The 21,183-nt window shown below is 45.7% G+C and overlaps 1 protein-coding gene and 1 long non-coding RNA gene across 2 annotated transcripts in view; both read left to right on the top strand.

Moving 5' to 3' along the window:
• The window catches only part of LOC134211866 (RYamide receptor-like), a 654,886-nt gene that overhangs the window by 310,884 nt on the left and 322,819 nt on the right, over positions 1 to 21,183 (top strand). The gene's annotated exons all lie outside the window — the stretch shown is intronic.
• LOC134211860 (uncharacterized) lies at positions 9,650 to 11,046 on the top strand. Its single transcript, XR_009979122.1, has 4 exons — positions 9,650 to 9,767; positions 9,830 to 9,900; positions 9,965 to 10,031; positions 10,135 to 11,046. It is a non-coding gene; the product is annotated as an uncharacterized LOC134211860 (long non-coding RNA).

Genomic DNA, 21,183 nt, shown 5'->3' with positions numbered 1-21,183 from the left:
GGTCCATCCTAGTATCGTTTTTGCCGCAACTGACTGGCCCGTTTGGCCATCCCGCACGCGTCTTGAGAGTCAGCGATAGTTTTATGTTGTCCAAGCCTATCAGGATTTTAGGAACGGCCTTTTTGTATCCGGTCACCGGTATCCCAGCCAAATAAGGAAAATGTTGAGATAATTCTCCATATTTCAGCAAATGTACCGGAAGGTCCAGCTAGCGAACGGTACTTACGCCGGTCAATGAGAAACTTTTGCTGCTTTCTGTCCTTGACATTTTCAGGCTGACCATTCTGGAGTCTTTTTCATGGCGTGAAACTTTCACCGTCCCGTCCACGTCAAACATAGCGGCTGTAGCTCACCGCCAAGGTTCAATTGATCTGCGACTTCTTTTTCGATGAGGGTTGACGAAGAACCTTCGTCAAGGAAGGCGAACGTGGATACTTGAGCTGAGCAGGTAACGTACGGCTCTGCTCGTCGCTGTGCCGACACTCGCGACAATCTCGGATGTACCGAACTGTTGAGCACAGATATCCCGGGCTCGGTATGAGCCGGTGCTGGTGGTGAAGGGGTGTATGACATCGATGCCCGCAATACAGATGGTGGTAACGATAATTCATCTAATTGATCACACAATGATCTCACTGGGTTCGATTGAGTGTGTTGATGAATAGACAACGCATGTGTCGTTGATGGTAGTGGCATACTTATTCGCCGCTCGGTTGAACAATTGCACGACGGCTCTTGCGATGGCAGTGATATCGGCGGGGGGAGCGACGGCGGTGATACCATCATTTGGATTACTTGTGATTGTCTCATCAAATTTGTGGAAGGCAATTCAAAGCTGGACGTTATTGGTCTACCGATCTTCGACAATAGGAACGATTGTGGTGGAATAGAGGCATTTGCTTGAGACATCGATGGCTTGGACATTGTTATTGGCTCTGGGAACAAAAAGGTGGGTAGCGGCGGTCGCGGAACCAGCTTTGATAGCGTAGGTTGCGACTTTTTTTTTCTTCCTAAACAATGGAGGGGGAATCTGCTCAACAGCCATCCTGGGTTGACCAGGAAGTGCGGGGTTAGGGATCACCGAGGGAGGCAGGACTACATTCCCGACCCGCTAGCCCATTGTCCCTTCGGTACAACCAGAAAGTAATGCTTCAAAGGAGGGCCAGTGCACAACGCACCCTCGAGGTTAGCTGCGTGTCCTTGCAGCACCGAAGATCGTAACTCGCTTTTCTAGAAGAACACCATGGTATCGTGCCAGCGCGTTGCCGGCTTTCCAGGTGGCCTTACCACGCCCTATGTCCTCGGAAGGTGGGAAGGGTCGACAACGCGCCTGCTTCCCTCTGCACGACTGGTATCAAGAATGATGATGCCGCGTGCACCCCAAATTGACCTTTCTGCGATAGGGTCTATTCGCCAGCACACAGAGGGACTTGCCGACGCGAGGCCTACGCCTGCCCCAGCCTTGACGAGGACCCCTTTCCGTCCTCGGGCTCGGAACCCGCCCGGTTGACCGACGCCGCGAAAGCGACAATACCATGTTGTTCTTCGCGCGGCCACCTGTTCGATAAAAGGATCGAGTTCGACCACAGAGCATGACCACCGGTATGACCCATGAAGCCGACCCTTGGACCACCTCTTATTTGCGCCTGAATTGGCCATCCTTGAGTCCACGCGCCACCTTCTGTGTAGCTCCGAGACGATTTGGGCGATAGCCGATAAAACGGCGTTCCAGCCAACTTCATCTTTACACATCCTCCGAACTAGGTTGTCCGGGGTAGTGTCCAGACCACATGTGGCAAGCATGTGGTCACGCATTGCGCGAAAACGTGAGCACACGAACAACACGTGTTCCGCCGTTTCCTCTAAACCTGCGCACACCAAACACTCGGGCGAGGCCGAGCAAGCCAGCTGCGTTACCTGCACTTTGATTTTGCAGCACGCTTAAACGCCGGGCACATCGAACCCCCCATGGGGTGCTTGCTGTTCACAGCTTTGCTGGAACAAATCAAACAATTGGGAGGGTTCGTGCAGCATTGTGCCTTATGTCCCTCCAATCCGCAGCGTCGGCAGAGATTGCTTCTGTCAGGGCCTTTGCAGTTCCATTGCTTGTGCCCCGGTTCCAGGCACTTGAAGCAAACTTCGGGTTGCTCGTAATACGCACAGGGCATACCGACCATCCCACCTTTTTTTTTTTTTTTTTTACAAGGGAGAATGCATTTACACACTAACCCAGTACACGTGCATTGTAGTTGCCAAACTACCACACGGAAGTGTACTGGAGTGTCGGACTCGACCATACCGGTAATACCGACTAAACTCTCTTGGGCTCCACCATCGTTTCCCCCAGGAACTACCTCGCAGTACTACTTCTGGGGGGATGGCAGTACTAAGCGTACTCGCTCATTATCGCTCACACAGGCACTCGTCCCACGCGAGACTGACTTGGGTGCTCGCACACCATTCACTCCATTTGAGTCTTACTTGGATGCTCTCCCGGGCGCTCCGCTGCCATGCCTCGAGGTGTCAATAGCGGTAACTGCCTGGGCCTACAGATATTACGCTACGACACTCCTGCCTCAGCACGAGCAGATCAATCACACCACTGCCGAAGCAGACCACACGCTACCCTGCCAAAGCAGGGACACTCCCCATGCACCACATGTGCACAACCCACTGCTACCCTGCCGCCGAAGCAGCTTCTCCAAAGACCATTCACTCCATGTGACCCTTTTTCGGGTGCTCACTCTAACACTCCACTGCAATGCCTCGAGGTGTCGATGGGTACCTCGACTCCTACCTCGGCATGTGCAGTCCATACTCAGACTTCTGCTGCGCTTCGAGGTGACAATAGCGGCGACACGCTATGACACTCCTGCCTCAGCACAACCAGATCACTCACTCCCTGCCGAAGCAGCTCACGCGCTACCCTACCGGAGTAGGGACACTCCCCATGCCAATTGGCACTCCCTGGGCTTGTGCTTTTGAAGCGGCACACAGTCGCTTTGATAGAGTCTGATTACGGGCACTTGTGGTTTTTTGGGAGGGATTTTAGCAGAGCCCACTGCTAAATCCCACCACACCCTAGGCAGTTCTCCCTGACTCGCAGACAGCTGGGGAGGGGTCGTCAAGCCCTTGGACATGGTCCATGCTGTCCCTGCTCCCCCAGCCATCCCACCTTGACGCTCCCTAACATGACTACCTTGGAGGCGTCCGCTGCAGATAGCCGAACCAATGCTACCTGCGTCCCTGCCGGACCTTTCCGTAGCCGAACGGCTGCGGTGGTCGTCTCCACTTCACACTGTCGCCGCAGTGCCGTGACGAGCTCTTCGACTTCAGTGATCTCGTCCAGGTCTTTAACCCTTAGATTCACCTCCGTCGTGAGTGCCCTCACCTTGACCGTCTCGCCTAGGACCTCCTCCGCCAACGTCTTGTAGGCGGCGCCCTTTTGCGAGACGCCCCGCTTCAGCTCGAGTATCATCTCGCCCAGCCGGGTACGTCTTATTCGACGTACGTCGGCGCCGAGTTCACCGAGCTTGACGTCACTCCTCATCGCCTTCAAAACATCCGAGTACTTAGCCTCGTCCGCCGTGATGACTAGGGCATCGCCCCTGGAGCGATTGGCTCCTACCCTAGACTTCTTGCTACCCTCATTCGCCTGGACCTTCTTTTCGGCCCTTGACGTCTTCTGTTTCTTCTTGTTCTTGACCAGGGTCCAGGAGGCGTCACCCCCCTCTATTTCCCTGGTCTGGTGTGGTTGAGAACTTTCAGCCTGCCGTAACCCCTTATCACCGTCTTTCCTGAGTGGACGGACCTTTCCAGGTCCTTCCTCCCTCGGTTTTGGAGGTACCTGACCGGGGTTCAGCGTAGGTTGCGACTGTATCGGTTGAACAAACACCGACTGTGAATACACTGGTTGTGTATATATCGGCTGCACATCCAACGATCGTGTTTGTTGTATACTTTGGACTACTGGCCGTCGAACTATATCACTAGATCGAATCGGCGTAGATGCTGTAACCGGATCTTGCATTCCAGCCATAGAAGATGTACCTTCCGTACACAAATAAATTCGACCACCAATTCATTCGCAAGCTTGGGGTGAGAAGTTCGACCTCCATCGTGTACTTTATTAGATGTTTGTTTAGGCTTTGTGCCAGTATACCTACTAAGCATTCCTCCTCGCTGTAAGTTCATTCCTACTCCAATTCAAATGTCGTGTCATTTTCCGGCGCTAGTGTCCTACCGGCAGCTTCGTCAATGCTGAATCCACTCCTCAACTTGACTGTGGCGACTTTCACGACCCATACGACTCCGACGACTGTATCTACTTGCTGCCTCGTCATTTTCGGCCTGAGAGATGAGCAAAGCGTATTTCTCGTCGAGAATTTTTTTATCGAGTGCAGCCTTTGCTGCTAGTGCTTTTTCTTGGCGAACACGCTCCTGCTCCTGTTGCTCAAGAATCAGTTTCTCCTGAGCTTTTTTTCCTCCTCGAGGCGCATTAGCTGTAGTTGCACCCTGGTTGATCGTGACGTACTGCTGATTCGTCCAGAAATCGAGTTGCCACTGATGGTGACTATCGAAAAACAATCCCTGCACATGCACGATGGTACCAACGATGACACCGCTCACAAGCTACCATATCTGCTACATGGTTGGAGTTTTTACATTTGTCACAAATTTGCTGAGGTCGCTCAGCGTTGGCTTTCGCCGCTGCTCGCGTCGTCAGGACCAGACATCATGCACGCGTACAAAAAAGGATGAGATTGAGCAACGAGTGCTACGCGCACATAAAATTTAGCGCACACGAGTCTCACGAAGCTTGTGTACCTCACATTAACATTGGTGAGTCGCATTGAGACATCTCAATGCGATCAGCTCATGCGCTGTTTGCCATGGCAAACCTTTGCAAACAACAGCGGAGGTGCGTAAAACAGCTTGGGCGGGAAATTTTCATTCAATAATATCGTCGCCTAAGTAACGCCAACTATGCATTCCTAGCGCATGAGATGAGTCTCATGAGACGTACATTGAGACACGCTCACTCAGTTATTTTATGCGCGCGCTAGCTTCTCTCGTCGCACAGAATCGGTGCTACGTGAGCTTTTGTAGCTCATGGCACACTGTCTCATCCATGTATACACGAGAATTAAGAGACTCTGGTCAGGACCATCGCAAATCCGTCCTTTAAAGGTCCTTTGCCACGATATTATATGTAATTGACTAGCAACAACAGGTTCTCCTCGAGTTGAAATCTTTTAAGGATATCGGCGCGGCACCAGACGTATAAAAAAGGGTCAGTCTTCTTAGCGATGTCCTGAAGATTTATTGGCAAATGCTTAAAAGTTAAAAGGAATATACTTCAATCTTTAACAGATCAAATTTCGTCTTATAAATAGTACTCACATTTCAGTGACTCTAGTCTACGATTCCACGTCTTGGCTATCGTCCAGTGTTCAGTCTAGTCAACCTATTTTTAAATATATTTTAAGGTCCTAGTTTTAAATAATTCTTTAGGTCGTAGTTTCACTTACAGTCTCGTGATCGTATAATAATTTTCGGTGTAATTTAGTTGTAATTCATCAAATATAGGATAAGTAGTGCATGAAAGGTAACCTAAACAATATTCATAGATTCACAATAATAATTCATGTTCAGGGTATGTTTCGCATGTAAACTCACTAATATAGTTTTGTAGAGTGCATACTCCGAAAAAACATGCACTGAACTGATTAACTTTATTACCGTCTGCGCAATGCCTATTTTGGTGTTAGTTCATCTGACTTAAAAGTCTTAATGCAGCGGTTCTAAACCTGTTTCTTGAGAGGTACCCATTCAAACTTCTGCATTAATTGAGGTACCCCCTGTTTTATTTATTTTTTGCTGTAAATGAAAATAAGCATAGAGAAGATATATGAAGAACGACCCTGAACACTAACGGGATATGTGGCACTCCGTGAAGTTGGCTGAAGTTTGCATTATTCCGTGAAAAATTCTAATTCAAAGTAAATTTATACATCAAGCATCCTACAGGATTTTTTTTTGTCTATTGAAGGCTTATGAACCTCTTGAAGGGAGGCTTCCGAGCATCTTGAAAGGATGCTTCACAGCCTTTTGAAACGCGGCTTTCGAGCCACTTGAAAGCAGGCTTTTTGAAAGAAGAATTCCAAGCCTCTTCAATGGAAACTCCCGAGCCTTTTAAAGGCAGGCTTGTGGGCCTCTTAGAAGCCGGCTTTCGAGCCTTCTTGAAAGGAAGCTTACAACCCTCTTGAAGCAAGCTTTCGAGCTTTTTGAAGCGAGACTTATGAGCTTTTTGAAAGAAAGTTTTTGAGTCTCTTGAAAGGCGGCTTTCGAGCAACTTAAAAGGAAGCTTCTGAGTTTTTTGAAAGTATGCTTCCAAGCTTCTTGAAAGAAGAATTTCGAGCTTCTTCAACAGAGGCTTCCAAGCTTCTTGAAGGGAAGCTACCAAATCTCTATAATGACGGCTTTCAAGCCATTGAAAGGAGACTTCAGAGATTCTTGAAAGCGGCTTTCGAGCCACTCAAAAGGAGGGCTCTGAGCGTCTTGAAAGCACGCTTTCAAGCCTCTTGAAGAAGGATTTCTCTTCCTCTCTTGAAAGGAGGTTTCCGTGTCTCTTGGATTCTCCCGAGACTCTCTCTTACGAGAGCCTCGTAAAAGGCGGTTTTCGAGCTATTTAAAAGGGGTCAACGACGTTAGGCATAAGTACATTAGGCATAAGGACGTTAGGCATAAGTACGTTAGGCATAATCGACGTTAGGCATAAGGACGATAGGCATAATGTATGTTAGGCATAATGGACGTTTGCTATAATACTGCCTTCTTTATGTCATGGGATGTTCTTTGGGTCATTCTATGTCAAACGTCCATTATGCCTAACGTACATTATGCCTAACGTCCGTTATGCCTAACGTCCGTTATGCCTAACGTCCATTGTGCCTAACGTACTTATGCCTATCGTCTTTATGCCTAACGTACTTATGCATAACGAGGTATACCCATTTAAAAGGAGACTTCTGAGCTGCTTGAAAAGAGTATGCTTCCAAGCCTCTAGAAAGAAGAATTCCGAGTCTTTTGAAAGTAGGTATCCACGCGGTTTATAAAAAAAAACTTCCAAGCCTCTTGAAAGGGGGCTTCCGAGTCTCTTGAAGAAAGGCTTTCGAGTCTTTTGAAGAAAGGCTTTTGAGTCGCTCGAAGGGAGCCTTAAGAGCATTTTGTAGGGAGGCTTCAGAGCCCCAAAGTACACATTTTCAGCTCTAACGTGAAATTTGTGCTGTTATACGCTAGCGTGTGTATCAAAGGAGAACACTCGACGGCTGCAGGTGTTCGTTCATCAACAGATGCCTGCGGTATATAATTTGGGCCTGGTGACCTCACAACTGGATCTTAAACAACGAGCTCCATCGTCGTTGTCACAAGAGGCCGATAGCAACAGAAATTCGGGATTGGAAGTGGGGTTGGGTCGGCCACACTCTGCGTAGGGGTGGAAACGAAATCTGTAAACAAGCATTAGACTGGAACCCAGCGGGACATCGCAGCAGAGGCAGACCCAGAGGCTCATGGCGGCAAAGCCTCAATAAAGATATAAAAGAAGTCGACCAAAATCTAACCTGGCAGATCTTTCAAGTCGGCCCTTTGCACCACCGGAGGTGTATAGGACCTATAAGTACTTCAGAGCCTTTTGGAAGGCAGCTTCCGAGCAACTTAAAAGGAGGCTCCTAAGGATCTTCCTCTAAATATGCTTCCAAGCCCCTTGAATGAAGGATCCCCAGCTTCTTGAAGAGAAGCTTCCGAGCCTATTGAAAGGAGGTTGCCGACCCTCTAGGAAGATGCCTTCCAAGCATCTTGAAAGGAGGCTACCGCGCCTTTTGAAAACAGTCTTTCGAGCCACTTGAAAAGTTGATTACGGGCGACTTTTTAGCCATTCAAAAGGAGGTTTCTGAGCTTTTTGAAGGAAGGCTTACGAGCTTCTTGAAAGGAGGATTTCGAACCTCTTGAAGGAGGTTCCCGAATCTCTTGAAAGGGGGCTCCGAGCTGTTTGGATGGAGGAAAGTAGAGCAAGATAACAATTGGCGGGAATGGTTTACAAAGACGACGATTGTCGTAAACGTGAGAGACAGAAATTTATTAGAAATTTGATTGAAGGTGCAACTTATTGTTACACAAATAGGAAGTGGTGGCGTCTTCATATTCCGCTACAACAAACATTTTGTCCTTTTGATCTTTTGTCGCACAGCCCTTCATACACTGTGCTTGTTTTTGAGAGCTCAATAGGCTTTGATTTACTAATCGCCATGCATATTATGTACAAGACAAAGTTTTGAAATTAAAAAAATAACACAATTATCAAAACATGATTAGTAAGTTTTGATTGGAACTGTAATACATCCGCCATTACGCATTTTTATCCAAGGTACCCCCTGGGACCAGCGAAGGTACCACAAGGGGTACATGTACCCCAGCTTGAGAACCGCTGCCTTAAAGTGCTTTTTTAACCTTCCTAATGTGATTTTGTCAATACATTATACTATGCACGAGAAAGGCATCACCGCCGCTAGGTTAATTTATCTGATTTTGTCCTTAGTTGACTCTGCGCCACCATGAGTCTGTGTGTCTGCCTTTGCACTGAAGTCCAGCTGGGATCCAGTTTGATGCTTGTTTACAGATTTCGTTTTCACCCCAACGTAGGTAGGTGTGGTCGACCCAACCTATTGAATGCAATACGCCTTTTCACCTCGCGGATAACATCATTATCGCACGTCACTAATGTTCCAAGATACACAAATTCTTCTACCACTTCAAACTTTTCACCATCCTGCACCATTTCACTACCACCACCACTAATGAACCCACGTTGATTACCAGCGACTTTATACTTCGTTTTGCTGGTATTGACCGTGAGTCCAATCCTCGCTGTCTCCCTCTTAAAGGCACAAAAGCCTCTTCCACGGCATGGCGATCAATCCCGATAATATCGATATCGTCCGCAAATCCCGGGAGCATATGCGATTTTGTGATAATGGTAACGCTTTTTTGCACACCAGCTCCCCTAATCGCTCCCTCGAGCGCTATATTGAACAGTAGATTCGAGAGTGCATCACCCTGCTTTAATCCATCTAATGTATCAAATTACGTCGATATTTCATTCGCAACCCTTACACTTGATTTCGATCCGTCCAACGTTATACGAATCAGCCGTATCAGTTTCACCGGAAAACCATGTTCAAGCATAATTTGCCATAATTCATTCCGTTTCACTGAATCGTACGCCGCCTTGAAATCAATAAACAGATGATGTGTCTGCAAGTTGTACTCCCGGAATTTGTAACATAGTTACAAAATAGGAGCCGTTTAGTAGATTTAATTGAGTTTGATTGGTTAGCTTCTCGCCTTGAGAAGCCGATTTAAATCATCTTGTAGGATAAAGTATTAAGATTCGAGCAAATACGTATTACCGGTAGCGCCTCTGGTTGTCAAAAAATGCAACTACCTTACATACTGAATCACAAGCAACTTGGGTGTCACTCGCCGTTTTTCTTTTCAGAAAAATATGATGAGATGACGAGAGAATTTTTGAGATAGTATTTCTTTTAATAAGTTATTTACCTTTAAGATTCCAAAGGTTATAAAGAAAGAAATTGCCAATCAATAGCTCTTTTCTGAGTTGAACGACAATTGAAGAGGACGTAGTCCCTGAGAAAGTGGAAGTTTGTGACCATTATTAGCCGGAACAATCGTTCAATCAAGCTTTAGTGAGGCAAATTGTAGAATCTTATAAGTACGTTCTTTGTAAAGCGTTTCTATGTTGTTCTAGCGATCAGAATCACGAAAATTGGTGGATTATTAGTTATTAGGCCCAAGTGCGCGGGAACAAGAATTTCCGATGTAAGAAATTGTAAATGTAAAATGTTGCATAAAAAGAAAAGCTTGATGATAAATTTCGTTACAGTTAGTATTTGAAAATTAGTACCAATATCTAATTTTAGTAAAATAAGTCGTGGCTGCTCGAGGCTCAGGTAAGGCATCGAATAATTCTGCTCAATCAAGTCGTAGTAAAATTGGTGTTATGTTGTGCTAATGTGACCTGTGATTTATGTTTTTCCTTTTTGGTGTGTGAAGGAACTTGAAATCCTTCACGCGAAGGTGTTCCGTCCGGTCTGAAGATCGGATTGTAGGTTGCGAGAGGTCTCGATCACTCCGATTCCTCTTGGTGGATCCCGAAGCTTGGCGGCTTGTAGGCGTTCGTCTCGTCGTCCGGCCAGTGAACCACATAGGCACCTACGGGCCAGGGAGGAATTCCACAACTCCCAGGAATCGTCGCTGAAAGCTAATCGCCGGCCACATTCCATTCTCGGTGGCCTCGAGTACGCTGACTATTTGGGCAACGAAACTGCTCGGATAGCGTGGGTTAGCACCGGTTAGCGAAGACTCACCCACTGACAGCATCAGCACACCATTAGAATTCCGCATATGCGAAGATTGCACCAACACCACCGTACGCAACGTCTGCACCATCAACTGCCATCCACGAAGCTAAGCCTCACCACCACCATCGCCCCATCCACCGCTGGACATCGCGCCTGAGCTCGAGCCGGAGCCACACGACAGGTTAGATACCTTTTATTTTTGTAACCAATACATCTTGAAAATACGAAATTTAGAAAAAACAGTCAGGCCGTCGATTTTGTTATATTCCGACCGACTGAGGGACTGAAAGAAGCACGGCCGTGCGAATGCACAAGTCCATAGTGGAACTTGCATGCAAGTAGGATTGATAGGACTGGTAACGAAAATTAAATTCCTATTAACGAACTTGGAGATTGTTTTAGGCAAAGGAAAGATTGATTGATTGGTTTTTTTTAGAATTCATTGTCTGGGAAGGGAACTGGGAATTAACTCGTAAAGGTTGGGAGTGATTTGGTCGGTTCGTTCTACTTTTTTCCATGATTTTGACGGACTCGCCCTGAGTCTCGCCGGGTATCTTATCTTGCTGCTTCACAAGCAAGAGATTTAGGTCGTCTTGCTTGGCGCTTAAGTGAAGCCAGTTAAACGGAAATCAAAGAACGGTTCCAACTCCAAAACTCCCCGTTACAAATTTATCAAGGATTTGGCTCAGGGTAAACATTTAATCCGTCGTTGATCGGCCCTCACAAAAACCTGCTTGTTATTCGCCGACGAAGGACTCTTCAAGCGGCCTCAATCTGTTGAACAGAGTACGGGACATAATTTTGTACGCCGAATTAAGGAGGGTTATTCCTCGGTAATTGGCGCACTCCAGTCTGTGCCCTTTCTTGAAGAGAGGGCAAATGAGGCTATCCAACCAGCTAGCAGGCATTTCCTCGTCTTCCCATATTTTAGACATAATATGGTGCAGAACTTGATAAAGCTGCTCACTGCCATATTTGAGAAGTACAGCCTTGAGCTGGTCCCGCAGCCTTATTGTTTTTCAGTTCTTTAACAGCTTTTGTAGCCTCATCTAATGTAGGCGACTCCACAGCTTGTCCATCGTCGCTAATATTTATTCTGCTCACCGATGCACCGTCACTTCCACTATTCAACAAAGTCTCGAAGTGTTGCTTCCACCTGGCAGCCACTTCGGTTTTATCTGTCAGCAAATTCCCTTGTTGGTCGTTGCACATGACGGGAGATGGCGCTGTCTTTCTTCACACGCCATTGATAAACTCATAGAGCCTCCGCATATCGTTCTGCTCCATTTTTTCCTGCACCTCGCTAATCACTTGTTCTTCATATTCTTTCTTCTTCCTGCGGTGGCAGTTATTCAAGAGTTATCAAGTTGATTGACCTCATATTGGTGTAGGTTTGCATTCCGAATAGTTCTTGTTATTGTCATGGTTTCTAGGTTGTCTATGAACTCATAGAGTTAAAATTTTCAGATCAACTCCCATAACGAAGGCAGTTGTTGAAGAACTAACGAGTTATGTGACTCAATACTGGACAAAGTGCGCATTTCAAATAGTTGTTGCTGTCATGAGTTCTAGGTAGTCTACGATATCCATAGAGACGAGACCCCGTATCTTTGCATTCCAAGTAGTTTTTGTTGGCCAAATCGCACCAAGTGGCTAAACCCATTTTTTTGCCAAGCTCTCGTTTAGTGAATTTAATTGATCTCCAATCGTATCGAATATCTTTCAACCTCATAACTGAGGATGTCCTTCAAGAAATGTACGTATGAATTGATATTGCCGTTTTCCTTGTATGAACACAATACTACAAGTCAGCCAAAAAGCCACTTGGTGCAGATTGGCTGAAATTCGACTGTGTAGTCTTCGAACTCCATAGAGTCAAGATCTGCAAATCAACCTCCGTAATCGAGGCAGTTATTGAAAAATTGTCCAGTTGTGCGACCCCATCTTAGTATAAATAGGGGCTTACAATAGTAATTTTCGTCGTAGGAGGAAAGCGAGAAAATATAATCTTCGTCCTCCTTGGGGGCTCAAAGAATCGATGTGAAACATTTTTCCTACTGTAGCTTTTCTAGGAATTTAAAATCGGCTGTACCAACATCCTCCCTAATATTTGGTGTATTAGCCACTCGACAAACACAACAGATATTTCGATCCTTTGAAAATTCAATCCCATACTGTATGGTTCTGTCTAACCAATTTATCCACCACCCAGATCCAAGCAATACAATCGAATCAATAGGCTGCGGCCGTTTTGTGCTTGGGTATAATCCACTTTCAGCTGGGTGTTTTGTCCATACTGCCAGTCTTCTCTGCTCTGCATGTCTGACAACACAACCAATAAGTACTGCACGACGACGACAGCATCCAGCTGATGACTTTGCAATAGGTTGGCCAATCGTTACCGTAACTGCCAAATCGATGTCGTTATCAATGGTGGCCATTTATCCTGCTGAGCAGAGCCGACTACGGCCAGCCGGTGTAGTGAGGCTACGACCTTTCATCAGCAGTCGTGTGCCGTTCAAATCAACTCCATAAGCTTCTCACCCTTGCCGTCCGAATAGTCTTTTTCCTGATAGAAAGCGCCCATTTGTAACCCACCCGGAGAGCTGCGTTACGACTCGGGTTCAGCTGTTTTTTTTTCTCGACCAAACCAACTTACGCTATTTCTCAGCTAGGATGCTGCCGCAATGACACAAAGTATACGGCGTGGAGGCGGAGAATTACGGTGCATCTGCAAGTAATTGCTTACTATCCGATACGATACGCGATAACGGCCCGGGGCGATTCTGCAACCCGTCCAAAATCGAACATCGCGGACGTGACTTCCAGGAACAGCATCCAAACAGGCTCCGTTGAAGCTTGTTGGAGTTTGCCGCTGAAAGCACTTTTTTATGACCGTCAGCGACGACGAACAACCAGGCGCGCGCGATGATTTTTTTAGGTACACAGACGACCGATTATGGCGAACAGTGACCGATAAAGGAAGAAACAAAAAACTTTGTTTGGAACTCCACCGAAAGCTTCGAGCAAATCTATTTACGACTGACCGAAACATTTATATAAATACAATAAAAACGAGATTTATGCATGTTTTTCCAGGTACGTTATGAACTCGGGCTAAAGCCGGTCGCATCGAAATCAAGAATGCGGATGCCATCACTTTACCAATTCGTAGAATGCCTTTTTGGTTTGTAATTTACCATCTTCGATTCGAGTTGGAAGATACAAAGTCTTAGAATAGAAGTTTCAATAAAATTCACTAAAACAATTCAGCATTGAAAAATCTTCCACTGTGCATTACTCACCACTCGACTCTTACATAAAAATCTGTTGGTGGATCAGAAAAGTTCAAGTGAATGTGCTGCTGCTGCTGCTTCTGTACCTAGCTGTGTTGCATCTGCCTGCCTCCACTGACTGGGTTCCGTTTCGTAACGGGCTCTCCTTTTTGACAAAGGTCGTGCGCGATGAAATGCAACGGATAAAGTACACACCGCCGTGAGATTTTTTTGCTCACCCACCAGGCCGGAGTGCAATTGGATGGGACTTTTTTGCATACCGCGTCCTATTACAATTTTTTTTCCGCCTGCTGCCAAACTCCATGATGCTGGCGACCCATCGAATCGGTCGAATGGATGCCAGTGCCAGATGTATAACCTTTTCTAGTTTGAAATTGTTGACTGAGAACAACTTTCGCTTTGCGTCGGAGGCATATGGACTTGGGTTGCGTAGCATACGGAAGAGGGTCGCAAATGGTCTGCTGGTCTGGCGCTGATGGCCATCTCTGAAAGTATGATTTATTTGAAATGACGTGCCGGATATTCTGCGGGAAATGATTTTTTACATGAAATACTATTTAGTATACGATGCTATGTGTGAAAGTTCCGTGCTGTGACATAAATATAAACTTCACTTTTGTTTTTTTTTTGTATTTCCCAGTCGGGTAATATTAAAAAAAAAACTGATTGCAAAACAGTCCTTAATAGAAAAAAAATAACTACAGGTTAACTTTAACTAATAGGTTGACAAAACTGAGCAATTGTTCAAAGTCGTCTTGAAAGGTCTCCCCAGTGATGATAAATCAATGGATGAGATTAAAATTGAAATTTCTCAATTACTTGCATTTTCACCAGTCCAAGTTATTAATATGGAAAAGAAATCTCGCCGAAATCTTCCCAGAGGGGTATTTCTCAAGAATTTTATGGAGTTCACTGTAACAAAAGTCAACTAAATAATATGAAAAGCTTGGAAAAGGCCTGTATTATGTCCCATGTCCGGGTCACATGGGAACATGTGATGCGTTGCGTTCGCGGGCTCCTCTAGTGCCCCTCTCCTCTCCACGTAGCTCGAAGCACTCCTCGTCTTCCCGGATGACCCGCCCGACTGGCATCATGCTCGCAATCACGCAAGCTGCATCTTGTGATATCGTGCGGTAGGCAGATATCACTCTGAGACACATTAAGCGGTACGTGCTCTCCAGCTTCCGCAGGTAACTGGTTACCCCCAGAGCTCTCGCTCAGGACGGGTCACCGTACCTAAGAATAGATACGGCAACGCCTGCCAGTAGCCTACTTCTACTGGCACACACCTTGGAACTGTTGAATATCATCCTCAATAATGCCGCAACAGCAGTCGAAGCCCTCTTGCACGCGTAGTCGACATGGATGGCGAAGGTTAGCTTGTCGTCTATTATGACCCCAAGGAGCTTCAAACTCCGTTTTGATGCGATCGCGACTTCACTCACGTGAATCACTACATGTTGAACCGACTTGCGGTTGTTGACGATAACCACCTCCGTCTTATGTTGAGCGAGTTGCAGGCTCTAGCGCTCATCCAATCCTCCACCGTGCTGATCGCATGTGCTGCGGTCAGTTCTACCTCGGGAATTGACTCCCCGTAGACCTCCAAGGTTACATCATCTGCGAAACCGACGATCTTAACACCAGGAGGGAACTAGCTTCAGAACCCCGTCACACATAAGGTTCCATAATACCGGGCTCAGTATTGAACCTTGGGGAACTCCTGCGGTAATAGGTACGCTTCTCTGACCGGCATCGGTCTCGTATAACAGTACACGGTTCTGGAAATAGCCTTCCAAAATCCGGTACATGCCCACCGGCAGGCTAAGCCAGTATAACGAGAGCGCGATGGCATGTTGAGGATGATCCTCTCTACCAACTTGCCCGTCGTGTCTATAAGGCAGATTGGTCTATGCGCCGATGGGTCGCCCGGCGGCTTCCCGGCCTTCGGCAACAACACCAGTTTCTGTCTTTTCCATCTTTCGGGGAATTTACACTCATCTAGGCATATTTGCATAGCTAGCCTGAACATGTTCGGGTTCGCTATGATTGCTGCCTTGAAAGCGCTGTTCGGAACTCCATCAGGCCCTGGAGCTTTGTTCGTTATCAGGGATTTGGCCACCGCGAGTAATTCTTCGTTCGTCACCGGAGCCACTATTTCGACCGCACCCATATTGCCTTGTGGTGCAGGAGGCCAGGGACTTGTGGCTCGAGACGGGAATAGTACCTCGATAATCCTCGCCAACCTATCCGGGAACCATTCAGGGGGTGAAGAGCTCCATTTGGTCTTGGCCATCACTATGGCTCTTAATGGCCTTGTTAAAGGCCAGTTTCGCAGCTCGAAACACTTCACGGCGGTCCGCTCTTTCATCCTCGAAGCGAGCACGTTGCATCTTTCGTTTAGCCTTGAGGCAGGTTGGTCGAAGGGCCGCAATCTCTGGACTCCAGTATACCGGATGTCTGCCATTTTTTGGCAGGGCTTTCCTCGTCATGGTGGCGTCACACCACCTTGGACACCACCTTCGGTTGCTTGGTTACCGCACCGCTCGCTTTCGACGCCTTCCAGGCTCGGATTTTTTCACAGCTTGCCTTCACATGACCCAACTTTTTGCAGAAAAAACACCGATCCTTTTCTATCTTGGTATTTGCATAGAGGACGGATTCAGACTCGTCCTCGTCACCGTTGCGCTGCTTCTTTTTCTGCCACCCGTCAATGAGCTTACCTACCTAGTGCTTATTGTGGTTTGAATCCTCCCCATGGTTTGCAAGAATGCCCGGTGTACAAAAAGCGCACCCAAAAAGTGAAGCGCTCGTTGGTACAGCGCTCCAAGCAGTCGTATGCGGAAATGGTTAAGTCGCAAGACACATCCGCCGCAGCCACTGCATCGACTGCTATTTCAGCCACCGTTCGTGTAAGTGATTATTATGATTCCATATCCATTGATGAATTGGACTCTGACGCAGCCGATATGGATGATCCTGCGGAGGTACACGTGCCCGAAAAGAGGAAGCAACCGTCTTCCCAGGTTCGCGCCGCAAGAGAACAAAATCATCCATAAAAGCTTGGCAAAATCTGAAGGTAATGGGGTTTATTTAAAATCCCGAAGCAACCTGTCCCTACTGCTTCTTTTGATCCTAGTTGCAGTAAGGCATTCCCGCCATTGCCAAAATCCGATGTTTCAAAGAAACATCCGGCTAGGAGAATCAACGAAAGAAAAAAAGTAATTCGCACTTCTAGTAAAAGTATTCCGTCCAAGCGAGGATTGATCTCCTTTAAGGACCTTGTGGACCGTTTTTTGAATTTATTCAATATTCCGAATTCATTGAGGCCTATCATTGACTTTTTTATACCAACAGTGGAAAGTTATCTGAAGCAATTGACTGTTTCATGGCCCTTTCTTGCATGAATTGTATCTTTCGATGGATAATACGGCCAATACCCAAGATACAATCACTGTGCTGCAGTGGAACTGTCATAGTCTGAAAAATAAATTAGACGTGCTCAAGTTTTTGATTCGCAATTCCGATATCGATATATTTGCACTCTGTGAAAAATGGCTTTCTTCTGAAGATGAAATCAACTTCCACGATTTTAATATTATTCGCCAAGATCGGGATGATCATTATGGTGGCGTTCTTTTGGGGATCAAAAAATGCTACTCCTTCTACAGAATTCCCATTCCGACTGTTCCCGGCTTAGAAATCGTCGCATGCCAAGTAAATGTGAAGAATAAAGATCTTTGCATAGCTTCAGTGTACATTCCTCCAAATGCCTCTCTTAATCGTCGACATCTTTGGAGCGCAGTCTCCCTTTTATCATCCCCAGTGTTGATATTGGGAGATATGAACGCACATGGTATTGGATGGGGCGAAACGTATGACGATTACAGAGCGCCTATTTTCTATGATTTGTGTGACGATTTCAATTTGAATATTTTGAACACTGGTGAAGTAACTCGAATAGGACCAAATGGTCAACAAAGTCGTATTCATCTGTCTTTATGTTCGAATTCACTATCATTAGATTGCACGTGGAAGGTAATTCAAGATCCCCATGGTAGTGACCATATGCCGATAGCCACCACAATTAAGAGTGGCTATCAGCAATCTGAGGCAGTTAATGTTCCTTTCGATCTCACGAAGAACATTGACTGGCAAAAATTTGCATCGGCTATTGACTCAACTGATACTCTTCCACCTTTGGATGAATATCGATTCCTTATTGAGTTGATTCAAAAAAGCGCACTAGAAGCTCAGAAACGACGCGTTCCAAGTACATCTGTCATCAGAAGACCAGCCACTCTTGGATGGGATGATGAATGTACACAGGATTTTGTTTTTACACGATTTTTTTTCGCTCGTATTTTTGATCGTGTGACTTCAATTTGCCACCAAACTCTTCGCAACATGTTTCAAAAATTCTAGAATAAATCAAAGAAAAATCACATGATAATTAATATACGTTAAACATTTAGGATGAGTGGAAAATTGAGAAAATCTAAATCGCGTAAAAACAAAATCCAGTGTACTAAGTTGTATTCTGAGAAATCTGATGCCTTCAAGGCCTTCCGTAAACACGGAAGGTCAGAGCTTTTTGAAGAGTATTTGAGGCTCGAAAGAAAACTCAAAAATCTTCTCAAGGCAAAAAAACGTAGCTACTGGCGACGTTTTGTCGAGGGACTATCACGAGAAACTTCAATGACAACACTTTGGAAAACGGCTCGCAACATGCGGAACCGCATTTCCACCAATGAGAGTGAAGAATACTCCAATCGATGGTTATTCAACTTCGCAAAAAAGGTCTGCCCAGATTCCGTACCAGCAGAACCGCTATTTCGAGAATCAGTCACTGATCCCGGTTCTTTGGGTGGACCATTCTCAATGCTGGAACTTTCTATGTCTCTTCTTTCATCGAATAACTCTGCTCCGGGATGCGATAACATCAAATTCAATCTTCTTAAAAACCTCCCAGATATCGCAAAAAGACGATTACTTGACTTGTACAACTGTTTCATGGAGTACAACATTGTGCCACCTGAATGGCGACAGGTCAAAGTAATAGCTATTCAAAAGCCTGGGAAATCAGCGTCTAATCACAATTCATACCGACCGATTGCCATGCTATCATGCATGAGAAAATTATTGGAGAAAATGATCCTTTCAAGAGTCGACCATTGGGTCGAAGAAAATGCATTGCTTTCAAATACTCAGTTTGGATTTCGAAAAGGGAAAGGAACAAACGATTGTCTAGCGTTGCTTTCTTCAGATATACAACTGGCCTTTGCGCACAAGGAGCAATTGGCTTCAGTATTCTTGGATATTAAGGGCGCTTTTGATTCAGTTTCCATAGAAGTACTGTCAGACAATCTGCACAGTAGTGGATTACTCGTTATTTTGAACAATTTCTTGTATAATTTGCTGTCAGAAAAACAAATGAACTTCACACTCGGTACTCTGACAACTTCCAGAAATAGCTACATGGGCCTTCCCCAAGGATCATGTTTAAGTCCCTTGCTTTATAATTTCTATGTTAAAGATATTGACAATTGTTTGGAAGGACAATGCACGCTCAGACAACTTGCAGATGATGCCGTGGTCTCTCTAAGAGGTCCATGTGCAGCTGTCTTGCAAGGACCATTGCAAAGTACCCTGGATAATCTGACTGTTTGGGCCAGACATCTAGGGATCGAGTTTTCACCGCAAAAAACTCAGTTGGTTGTGTTTACTAGGAAGCGGTACCCAGCTCAACTGAAACTACAACTGTTGAATGATGACATCAACCAATCTTTATCTTCTAAATACCTTGGGGTCGTGTTTGATTCTAAATGTACTTGGAAACTCCATATTTGAGTATTTGATACAAAAATGCCGGAAAAGGATCCATTTTCTACGTTCTATCTCCGGAACCTGGTGGGGTGCTCACCCGGAAGACCTCATCAAACTCTATAGAACGACTATTCTCTCTGTTTTAGAGTATGGCTCTTTCTGTTTCCTCTCAGCAGCCGATTGCCACCTGATCAAATTGGAACGAATTCAGTATCGTTGTTTGCGTATTGCCCTTGGCTGCATGCATTCAACGCATAACATGAGCCTGGAGGTGCTTGCTGGAGTCACTCCTTTAAAGCACCGTTACTGGGAGCTCTCACTTAGAATACTCATCAAATGTGGAACAAGTAACACACTTGTCTTAGATAACTTCGATAAAATGCTTGAACTGACTTGTCGTTCAAGATTCCTTAGAGTCTATCTCAATTACATTTCTTCAGATCTTTGTCTTCCGTGTTTTAATCCATCTCGAGTTCACATCACCAACGATAGTTCCTCAATTGAATACGATCTGTCCATGGACTACCAGATCATCTTCGACAAATATCTATTCCCTCCCTTTTTTCAGAAAAATATGAACATGTCAATTGCAACAACAGATATTTCACTGATGGTTCTCGCATTAACGGATCCACTGGCTTCGGTGTTTTCAATGTAACTTCAACCACCTTCCGAAAACTTCAGGAACCGTGCTCGGTTTATGTTGCTGAGCTGGCAGCAATTTACTTCGCTTTGGGGATAATTTCCAATCAGCCCGTAGACCATTATTTCATCTTCTCGGATAGTCTTAGTTCTATCGAGGCACTCCGGTCGATGAAACCTGTTAAGCACGCATCTTACTTTCTTACAAACATAAGAGAGCAGATGCGTGTTTTGGTCGAAAGATCATTCAAGATTACCTTTGTTTGGGTCCCATCTCACTGCTCAATCTACGGCAATGAGAAGGCAGACTCGCTGGCAAAGGTGGGCGCACAGGAAGGTGAAGTTTACGATAGACAATACTCGAGCAACGAGTTTTTCCCATTAGTCCGTCAGAGTACTCTTCAAAGTTGGCAAAGAAATTGGACACACAACGAACTTGGACGGTGACTATTTTCCATAGTTCCAAAAGTTTCTGGGCGAGCGTGGTTCAGAGGTGAGGACTTAAGTCGAGGCTTCATTCGCGTGATGTCGAGACTTATGTCTAATCACTATTCACTAAACGCACATCTGTACAGAATAAACCTTGTCGATAGCAACTTATGTAGGTGCGGAGCCGGTTATGATGACATCGATCACGTAGTTTGGTCCTGCTCGGAAAATGACGCCTCCAGACAGCAATTATTGGATACCCTTGTGGCCCGAGGTAAACAACCCTTCAGGGAAGTTCGAGGTGTTTTGGGAGATCGTGATGTTGTCTATATGCAGGCCATTTATAGTTTTCTTTGTGCTTCTGACATCAAAATCTAACATTTTGTTTTTTTTTTCTTTCTTTAAAGTTTTTTTTTTGTTCTGTCTCTGCCTTTTTGTTCCGTAGAGCTCCATAGCTCTTGCCATCCGGAAGATGCTCCTATTCCTCGAGCACGACGACACGCCACATCGTCACTGACGCCAAATGCCCGGATGAGAAGCTGAAATTT

This window comes from Armigeres subalbatus, chromosome 1 (assembly GCF_024139115.2).
Source record: "Armigeres subalbatus isolate Guangzhou_Male chromosome 1, GZ_Asu_2, whole genome shotgun sequence".
NCBI classification, from domain to species: Eukaryota; Metazoa; Arthropoda; class Insecta; order Diptera; family Culicidae; genus Armigeres; species Armigeres subalbatus.
Note: the sequence above shows the minus strand (reverse complement) of the source record. Positions and strands in the feature narration are given on the sequence as shown.